At 34.1% G+C, this 11238-nt stretch overlaps 1 pseudogene across 1 annotated transcript; it reads right to left on the bottom strand.

Annotated features, from left to right (window-relative positions):
* Nucleotides 1-359: 359 nt before the first annotated feature.
* On the bottom strand, nt 360-7114 carry LOC147553633 (NAD(P)H-quinone oxidoreductase subunit H, chloroplastic-like; annotated as a pseudogene). The gene is made up of 2 exons (XR_015236506.1): nt 5377-7114; nt 360-4307 (listed from the first exon to the last, which is right to left on the bottom strand). The product of XR_015236506.1 is annotated as an NAD(P)H-quinone oxidoreductase subunit H, chloroplastic-like (transcript).
* Nucleotides 7115-11238: the final 4124 nt, after the last annotated feature.

Raw genomic sequence — 11238 nt, 5'->3', positions numbered from 1 at the left:
AATATTTTGGGCATTGGGATAGCTATTCCTCCCATTTCGTCGAGATAAACAAGACGTATTCTATCGTAACTCGTTCCTGCCAAGAAAAAAAGCGCCGCACCAATAAATCCATGAGAAATTATTTGTAAAATGGCTCCATTGAGTCCCGTATCGGTTATGGAAGCAATTCCTATAATTGTAAAACCCATATGAGATTACCGAGGAATAGGCGATTCTCTTTTTTAAATTGCGTTGCCCGGGAGATGTTAAAGCTGCATAGATTATTTGCATTGTGCCTACTATCATCAACCAGGGAGAAAATATAGAATGAGCGTGGGGTAATAATTCCATATTGATCCGAACCAATCCATACGCCCCCATTTTTAATAAGATTCCGGCTAGAAGCATACATGTACTGTAATGTGCTTCGCCGTGGGTATCTGGTAACCATGTATGTAGAGGTATAATCGGTGATTTGACAGCATAACCAATAAGAAACCCAAAATAGAATATTATTTCTAATGCTACAGGATACGATTGATTAGCTGATGTTTCAAAATTTAATGTTGGTTCATTAGAACCATATAAACCCATGCCAAGAACTCCCATTAAGAGAAAAATAGAACCCCCAGCAGTGTACAAAATAAACTTTGTAGCTGAGTACAAACGTTTCTTCCCCCCCCACATGGATAGAAGTAGGTAAACAGGAATTAATTCTAACTCCCACATGATGAAAAAAAGTAAAAGATCGCGAGAAGAAAATGATCCTATTTGACCGCTGTACATTGCTAACATTAAGAAATGGAACAATCGCGAATCCCGAGTAACTGGCCGAGCCGCTAAAGTAGCTAAAGTAGTGATGAATCCCGTCAGTAAAATGGGTCCTATGGAAATTCCATCAATTCCTAGCCTCCAGTGAAAATTAAAAATATTTATCCATTTATAATCCTGTTCTAATTGGATTAATGAATCGTCCAATTGGAAATGATAACAGAATGCATAGGTTGTTAGAAGAAGTTCTACTAGGCATATACATATAGTATACCATCGAATTACCTTATTTCCCTTATGGGGAAGAAATAAAATTGAAAAACCCGCGGATATCGGCAAAACAACAATTATTGTTAACCAAGGAAAATCATTCGTGGTAAAGACAAGATAAGATACACTTTGACCAGAAAACCCCGTGCTCGAAATAATAGATTTTATCGAGTACGGAGTTTTGTCGGTAAAGAGAAAAAAAATGGATTCAAGTGAAGTTTTCTGTAACGTATCAATAAGATAGACCCATGCTGCGAGTTGTCTCGTGCCATAAATAAACCCGGACACTCAAGAAATCTGTTGGACAAGCGGATTCACACCTCTTACAACCTACACAGTCTTCTGTTCTTGGAGCAGAAGCAATTTGCTTAGCTTTACATCCGTCCCAAGGTATCATTTCTAATACATCTGTGGGGCAGGCTCGGACACATTGAGTACACCCTATACATGTATCATAAATCTTTACTGAATGTGACATTGGATCTATCCATTTTTTGAACGTCATAAATTTTCGATCTAGTCAAATAATAACTGAATCAGATATTGTAGACACCAGACGAATCAATGATTTACCAGAATTGTTTTCTAATAAATCGACTTCTGGATCTGCTCATGAGAGAGGGCCAAGATACTTTGATTTATTACGTTTTAGCAAACATGGTCGTATCTTTGTTTATGCCGTACATGATGCTAATTTGAATTAGTGAATTTTTTTTCGTTATTTGTATGATTAACACATTAATATAATTAGCATTATTTATTCAACAAATTCGATTGATTGATACGAGTTGATTTTCTATTACGATGAATTGACGAAACAATAGCTGGTCCAATAGCTGCTTCAGCGGCGGCAATAGCTATAACAAAAATCGAGAAAATGTCGCCTTTTAATTGGCGACTATCAAATAAATCAGAAAATGTTACGAAATTTATATTAACGGCATTCAGTATAAGCTCAAGACACATAAGTGCTCTAACCATATTTCTACTTGTGATCAATCCATAAATACCGATAGAAAATAAATAGGCACTCAAAACAAGTTCATGTTCAAGCATCATTAAACAAATCCTCATCAATCTGGATTCATTTCATTTCAATATGAACAACAATTAAGCCTTGGTCGGTTTGATTGACTCGAATATAACAAGTACAAAACAAAGAAAGATACTGGTATTAGATTTATAATTATAGGTATTTATTACTGACGCGCCATAGCAATTGCACCTATCAAGGAAACTAAAAGAATTATAGAAATGAGTTCAAATGGAAGAAAAAAATCTGTTGATAAATGAATCCCAATTTGTTGACCATTAGTTATCAAATCCTGTTCCAAAATTTGGTTTGATCTTGTAGTCCAAATAATCCCGTACCACGACGTATCTAGGATAGTAGTAATTAGTGAAACAAAAATACTTGTACAAACCAGTGAAGTTACTCCATCTCCAACGGTCCAAAGATGGAAATCATTGTAATATTCTGAGTCATTCATGAACATCACAGCGAATATGATTAAGACATTTATGGCTCCCACATAAATAAGGAGCTGCGCAGCAGCTACAAAATGGGAATTCGATGGAATATGAAATAAGGATATACAAACAAGAACCAATCCCAATGAAAAGGCAGAAAAAATGGTATTGGTAAGTAATACCACTCCTAGACCCCCTAATATAAGACCCGATCCCAAAAATACTAAAAGAAAATCATGTATTGGTCCAGTTAAATCCATTATATGTAAAAAGAGATAAATAAGTTGAAATGTTTCATAATCTTATTGACCAAATCAGAAAAAAAAAAAAAAAACAAAAGAAGTTACCCCGTTTTTTAGGATAAGTTACTTATTGAATTTCATCCTATATGGGGTGTGAGTTGGTGTAGATAGAGTTATTAATTCCATTTATCTATCCGAAAGAGTCCGAAAGAGTCGTTCGAAATTCGATATTATTCTATTTTATAGATTACTTATACATTTATAGATTTCGAAATAATCACGGATATGTGAATGGATTTTGAATCCAAAGCAAACCGTCATTCTCATCAATCAAGAGTTCGGATTTTTAGTTATTCATCGAGTAAAATAAAAGAAGCTTCGCTCTTTTAGCTTTAGATCAAAACGGAATCTTAGTAATCGGTAATCGTTCTTGAATCAAAGGGTTTCCCCGTGGCTGTTTTTATTTGAGTAGAGTTCATAATGGTTTGGATTGTGTAATCTTCAATTACTGTCATTGGTAACCGACCCAAAGCTATTTGATTATAATTCAATTCGTGACGATCATAAGTAGAAAGTTCATATTCTTCAGTCATTGATAAACAGTTTGTTGGACAATACTCAACGCAGTTACCACAAAATATACAGATTCCGAAATCAATACTATAGTTAAGCAATCGTTTTTTTCGAATATCGGTTTCTAATTTCCAATCAACAACGGGTAGATCTATAGGGCAGACACGAACACATACTTCACAAGCAATGCATTTATCAAATTCAAAGTGAATTCGACCACGGAAACGCTCTGATGTGATCAATTTTTCATAAGGATATTGAATAGTTACGGGTAAACGATTCGTGTGGGATAAGGTAATCATGAAACTTTGACCGATATACCTTGCAGCTCTTACTGTTTGTTGACCATAATCCATGAACCCAGTTACCATAGGGAACATATGGCGAATTTCTATGAATAATTTGCTGTTTCTTTCTCTTGTTTGAGAGAAGTTATAAATCGGGAATAGAATCTCGTATGCCCTTATAGTGAAAGGAGTTGGAAAGAAGTTGTCAATAATAGATTACCTAGAGAAATAGGTAAAAGAAATTTCCACCCAAGATTTAATAGTTGGTCCATTCTCATCCTAGGTAAAGTCCATCTTGTTGTAATAGGAATGAACAGGAACAAATAAGCTTTAGCTAATGTAATAAAAATACCAATTGTCATTCCAAAAACCCCACCCACTTCGTTTATTCCGAAAAGCTCAGGAATAAATATGTACGGAACAGAGAAATTCCAACCACCTAAGTAAAGAACTGTTACAAATAATGAAGAAACTAGGAGATTTAGATAGGAAGCAACGTAAAATAAACCAAATTTGATACCTGAATATTCGGTTTGATAACCTGCTACTAATTCTTCTTCTGCTTCTGGTAAATCAAAAGGTAATCTCTCACATTCTGCTAGGGAAGAAATTAGAAAAACTGTAAACCCTATAGGTTGACGCCACAAATTCCACCCCCAAAAACCATATTTTGACTGCGCCTCGACTATATCAACTGTACTTGAACTGTTAGATAATCATAGTCGGTGATAACATCACTGCTTTCATCGCTATTCCAGAACCGTACATGATACTTCAGCCTCATACGGCTCCTCGATGGCCATAAATAAATCTAAGGACTGATTCAGTATTATCCCGATATGTTAGTAGGGTAGATAGAGTAAAGATGCATCGAAGAGCCCCAAATTAGACCAATGCAATTCCGTCTGCTATAATACCAAAAAAATGCTTCCGAATTGATCTTATCCTTTATAATTTAAAATTTCTATTTTTCTTTGTTCAGTAATAAAATTACTTAATCCTTTAATAAAATACTCCTTGGATCAACAATAGATATTTCGACCCATTTATTTCGATTACGAAAAAAAGAATTAGACATTAGCTCATGAATCATGATAAGAACTCTACCTGTCTATCTCTATGAATATGGATAGAGAAAAGAAAGAATAGAAAATATTTCGTATTTTTCATTTTCTTATTGCAATTCTATTTCTTCTCGTTCCTATTCTTCTTTCTCAGAAAAAGAGAGGAGGGCTCTAAAAATAAAGGATTACTTCGTTCCTGATAGTTATTTCTTTAACTAGTGGATAGGAGCATACTCGGGATCGGGATCGTGGGGAAGTACTGCTTGATCATTTCTACCAACTTAAAGCCCCCATTAGGATTCCGTTTATTTTATGCAGAAATACCCATTTGGATAACTTACATTATCTCCATTACTAATCCTTTGTGTATTTTGGTGTTCCTAACCGTCCACTCATTTTTGCTTGATCCCCGGTATGGCAATACATACAACCGTTAAAACTCCATCCAGTTGATCTTTTCTACCCGCTTCAAATCATGATGACTAATCAACCAATCTTGGGGTAATTTATACTGTTTATTTCCGCTGAACTCTTGTACATAGGGAATGAGACTTAATCTTTTTACTGCAAATTTAGAAGCAGTTTTCTTTCACTCATATAACTATCTGGTTTAGGTCATCACCCCGAATGATGAATAAAAAACGGAAGATCTTTATTCCCTACATTCAACTTCTTTCCTAGAAAGAAATAGGTAAAAGTACATGTCCCAACGAATCGCACGTAGAGATATTGATAACACACATGGAGTTAATGGTATTTCATAACTAATGGATTGAGCAGCAGCTCGGAGACCACCTAAAAAGGAATATTTATTATTCGATCCATATCCTGACATAAGAAGTCCAATAGGAGCAATACTTGAAATGGAAATCCATAAAAAAACACCTATACTAAGATCGGCTAGAACAAGGCGATATCCAAAAGGAATTACTGAATAACTTAGTAAAATTGATATGACTGCTATAGAGGGCCCTAGACTGAATAAACGAATATCTCCTCTAGAGGGGAGAAGATCCTCTTTGAAAAGTAGTTTGGTCCCATCCGCTAGAGCTTGAAGAATTCCCAAAGGGCCCGCGTATTCAGGTCCAATACGTTGTTGTATACCTGCGGATATTTTTCTTTCTAACCACACAATTACTAGTATCCCTATTGTGATTCCCAATACAGGAGTAAAAATAGGGACAAGCAACCATATGAGCCCATAAAACTCTTTTAAGGATTCCAATCTGGAAAAAGAATTGATAGCCTGCACTTCTGTCATATCAATTATCATTTTAACGATCAACTTCTCCCATAATGATATCTATACTACCTAGTATCGTCATAATATCAGCCAATTTCATTCTTTTAACTAGCTGAGGAAGAATTTGCAAATTGATAAAACCCGGCGGACGAATTTTCCATCTCCAGGGAAAAACACTCTGATCTCCTATCAGATAAATTCCCAATTCGCCTTTTGGGGCTTCCACTCTCTCACATAAAGTTCTTGTTTCGACAATTCAAAAGTAGGAGAGGGTTTTTTACTAATGAATCGATATTCAAAATCATTCCAGTCGGAATCCCTTGCTCTATCAAAGCGTCGGACTTCTAAATTCTCATAGGGTCCCCCCGGAATTCCTTCCAGAGCTTGTTGAATAATTTTTATGGATTCTGTCATTTCACTGATTCGGACTAAATAACGAGCTAATGAATCTCCCTCTTTCTGCCATTGCACTTCCCAATCAAATTCGTCGTAACACTCATAATGATCAACTTTACGAAGATCCCATTGGATTCCGGAAGCTCGTAGCATTGGTCCTGATAAACCCCAATTTATTGCTTCCTCTCCTCCAACAACACCCACTCCTTCAACTCGTTCCAAAAAAATGGGATTGCGCGTAATAAGCTTTTGATATTCAGCAACCCCTGTTAAAAAATAATCACAGAAATCCAAACATTTATCTATCCAGCCATAAGGTAGATCAGCAGCTACGCCTCCGATACGGAAATAATTATGCATCATTCGCATACCTGTGGCAGCTTCGAATAGATCATATATCAATTCTCTCTCTCTGAAAATATAGAAGAAAGGAGTCTGCGCACCGATATCCGCCATAAAAGGGCCGAGCCATAACAAATGAGAAGCTATACGACTCAGTTCCAGCATAATGACTCTGATATAGCGGGCTCTTTTAGGGACTTGAATATTTCCCAACCGTTCTGGTCCATTTACCGTTATTGCCTCGGTAAACATAGTAGCTAAATAATCCCAACGCGTTACATAAGGTAAATATTGTATAATTGTTCGGTTTTCCGCAATTTTTTCCATCCCTCTGTGTAAATAACCCAATATGGGTTCACAGTCAATAACATCTTCACCATCTAGAGTAATGATCAGTCGAAGAACGCCATGCATTGATGGGTGGTGAGGGCCCATATTGACTATCATGAGGTCTTTTCTTGTAGCTGGTACAGTCATATGTTTTTTCCCCGATTCATTATTCCATGAATTGCTGAAAACGAAATGAAGTTCATCAAAATTCAAGATCTAATAAAATCAAATAATTAAAAATGAATTTTCAAATTAACTTAACGAGTTTTTGGCTCCCGAATATTCAACTGACCAATTAATTCTTTATAACGTATTCTATTTTTCTTTGACAAATAAGCCAGCAACCGTTGACGTTTTCCCAGAGTTTTCCGTAGACCTCTCTGAGATAAATAGTCTTTTTTGTGCAATTCCAAATGTGAAGTAAGTCTCCGTATTTTATTGGTGAAGCTGAATACTTGAAATTCAACAGACCCCTTGTTTTCGTTTTCTTCTTTTGCTTCTTGCGAAATAACCGAGATTAATGAATTTTTTACCATAAAAATAATTCTTCTACCCCCCTTTTTTCTTTCTTTTATACAGATATCAGATATGGAGTTTATCGATCAGTAAAAATAATGCTAGTCATTTTAATCTGGTATACACAATACTATGAATTTATTCATATACTATTACTATCTTTTCTATCAAATTTCATTAATCAATTTGCAATTTGATTCGGATATAGATACATAAAGTATAGCCCCTCACCCCCCCCAAAAAAAATATAAAAAATGAGACCTAAGATTAAGAAGATTCTTAGGTCATTGAATCAGTATCATGTATCAGTAATGTAAATATAATACAACACGTGTGTATATCTGTTTGCCTTCATATACCATCCTAGATATGACACATTATATATAGGTAATTTATCATCAACTTATTCTCAATCGTGGATACATATATATCCTTGACATACTGAAACGGCTTCCATTACTGGTATCAAACCAATAGCGATTCATACAAGCTAAATCTTCTAATCGATAATTTGGCCAAAGAAATAATTTCAATTTAATGAATTTATTTGGATCTCTATCAAGATGCTTGCTCTCATCCAAAAATGGACCGCAGTTCCTTATGCTGTTCTCATTGCAAAATACTTTATTTCTATCCACAACATTAATATTCTCCGAATTTAAACAAATTCGAATTCGCAATTCTCTACGATGTCTAGGAGATGAAATATTTTCAGGAACAAGAAACTCATAATGATTTTCATCTCTATTTCCAAGGACCCCTTCATGTCTTTGTTTTGTAATGGATTCATCAAAAAAATTCTTATCAACATTTCCTTTTGCTCGGCATTTTCGATTAGTTTGGTCTTTACTCTTATGGACCAGTGAAATAGTTATAGTTTGATACATAATAAATTGCCCATCCCATTTTATAGCCAGGCGAACTGGTTCGAGAATCAATATTCCTTTTTTGATCAATTTTGTAAGAGTTAGACCCCTTTGAATCAGCATTATATCCAGACTCATTTCTCCTCTTTGAATAGAGGAATAGCAATTTTCTTTGGATTTTTCAGTCTAAGCAGGAGACAATATACCTTAATATTATTGATTATTTTTTGATTCAAAGGCTCATCCCATCTCAATTGAAAAAGCAAATATCTTTTCAATAAGAAATCTAGTTCCGCTTCCGTATTGCTCTTGGATTGCTTTTTCTTTCTACGCTTTTTAATGTCTGATCCACCATAATCGTCTTTATCCTCTTTTTGTTGGTTTGGTAGATCTGATCCAAGATCTTCTTGGACTGACTGCTCTTTTTCTTTTTTATTTTCTAATTCAAGATATTTTTTTTCATTAGATGATATATGAAGATCTTTTTTTTCTTTTCCGTTGATGTTTTTATTTTCACTAGTGGTTTGATTTCCATTAAAATGGAAAAGAAGTAATTTGATTGGTATGATCCATGGTTTAATCCTATATGCATCATAAAGCCCCAAAAATTCTGGGAAGAACCAAAGTTCCAGATTTGATATGGGACGATTTAGTATTTCTTCATTCATTCCCATCCAGTCAAAAAATGTTTTTTTTTTGTTGGATAGCTTGATTTGTTTATGAATCGCGAGATAAGAAAGGTCTTTCTTATCAATTTGATTAATTATTGGATAATAATGAGTTACGGTCTTAGTACTTTTATTAATGTTGGTTCCAGTATCCATATTGGTCCAGGCCTCAATATCGATCTTCTTTCTAAGACAAAAATAAATGATTCTACAATCAAAATATTTTCTATCGGGATTTTTATCCGTATCAATAATAAAATCTTCTCCCGGATAATCACTAATAGCTATATCTCCCGGCACATAATCAAATTCGGGTTTATATGTGTTGTACTTATAGGGAATTTCTTGAATCTTGTTTATTTGTAACGGCACTCCAGAAATATATGAATCCTTCCTTTCTTCATAATTAATATATTTATGTGATAAAAGATCATATCTGTATTGTTTTTTCAATTTGTCTTCTTTTTGACTCGGTAATGAATCCATGACATAATCATTTTTTTTCTCAGAATTAATTAATTGGTTTTTTTCATATGAATACAATTTTGTTGAGGCTTTCTTTGGATTTGGAACCGTACGACTTTGATTGACTCTATTTCGCCATTTTTTCAGCACTAATGGAGACGATGTAGTCTGAGCTAAATCATATTGATAGTGGTAATGACTACTTAACCAGTTTTTCCATTCATTCATTCCCGAATTCCGAAGTTTCTTATGCCTTGATTCAAAATCAAATGTTCCTTGTGTTCCAAAAAAATCCTTTATTCTATCCTTAAGAAAACGAGATATTCCGTGATATTGAAGTACAGACCTCAAGTGATATTTGTTAATAACTTTGGTTTGTGATAATTTATAAAAAACATATGCCTGTGACAAGGAAAATAGGCCAGAAAAATTCTGGGAATGCTTATTTCTAATATTAGAAATAGAAAGTGGCTTTTTTATAGTCGAAATAAAAAAAATTCTATTTTCATTTGTTTCATCAATTCCGTTTTCATTTGTTTCATCAATTCCGTTTTCATTTGTTTCATCATTGTAACTGTATTTATCAAAATTTTTTATTTTTAAGTCAAGGAAAGGTTGTACCTTGATCCTGGGAATATTAATAAGATATAAAAAGGTATCCATGTATATCTTTTCAATCAAAAATTGGAAAAAATGGTGCCGTTTACGTATTAATCTAGTACTTCCTCTTTTTAATTTTAATCTCTGCCAAAAGTTTTTTGGCGATTCTAATCTTTTATCATCATAACTTCTATCATTAGAACTAATATTTATATCTGGGATTCTCCATTTTTTTTTCTTGTCATTTGTTATTTTTTCGATTTGATTTCTGATTGTACTTGTCCTATCGGACAGATCCTTCATTTTTTTTTCTGTCAGTGAATAATTTGTCCAATCCATTGATTTAATTCGACTGGACGCGTCATGAATAATCTGATTTTTTATTATAGAATTTTTTCCATTTTGATTTTCACTCAATTTATATACTTTTCTCAATCCAAATAAGAGAATTGGGTTTACTTTTACAAGCTCTTTCATTATTCTTTTTATAAATAAACCTATTTTTATAATCCATCGTGCTTGTTCTTCCGAGCCCTTTATAAACCCCCTTTTTTTTTCTTTTAAAACTAGAAAAAAATTATTTTTCGTTTTTCTAATTTTTTTTTCAAGTTCTTTAGAAATGGGTTCAAAAAAGGAAGGTCGTTTTCGGGGAGAACCAAACGGGAATTCAGTTTCCATTCCCCAGACTGTTAAAAAACAAAAATTTTCTTTTTTTTCTTTCTTTTTTTTCATTGGATCTCTATGGTGGGATCGTAACTTAGAACTGTGCCAAGGTTTCAAACAGAAAGGAAATAGTATCTTTATCTGAATACCGTCTGTTAACCAGTTTTTTGGAAATTCTGTTTCGGATAATTGAACACCATTATAGGTACATTTAACATGCATTTCTCTACGCCACCCCCTCAAATCCTCATACCACTCGGGGAATTGAAATAATAACATACGGCCGATGTTTTTGGCTATTATCAATGAAGGCAATACAATATATTTCCTAAGAATTGAGTGGGTTACTAACATAGAGCCCCTTATTGCTTGAGCAAATATAATAGTATCCCAGCTTTCCGCTATTGCTATCCGCTCATTTTCCTCTTTTTTTTCCTTATTTTTGTTTTCACTTTTTTCGATCTCTTCCTCCTCAGAATCTGAAGTTTTGAAT

This window comes from Eschscholzia californica, unplaced genomic scaffold (assembly GCF_041429995.1).
Source record: "Eschscholzia californica isolate CP2 unplaced genomic scaffold, dmEscCali1.0.p SCAF_291, whole genome shotgun sequence".
NCBI classification, from domain to species: Eukaryota; Viridiplantae; Streptophyta; class Magnoliopsida; order Ranunculales; family Papaveraceae; genus Eschscholzia; species Eschscholzia californica.
The sequence above is the reverse complement of the archived record's forward strand: the minus strand, read 5'-3'. Positions and strand labels throughout refer to the sequence as shown.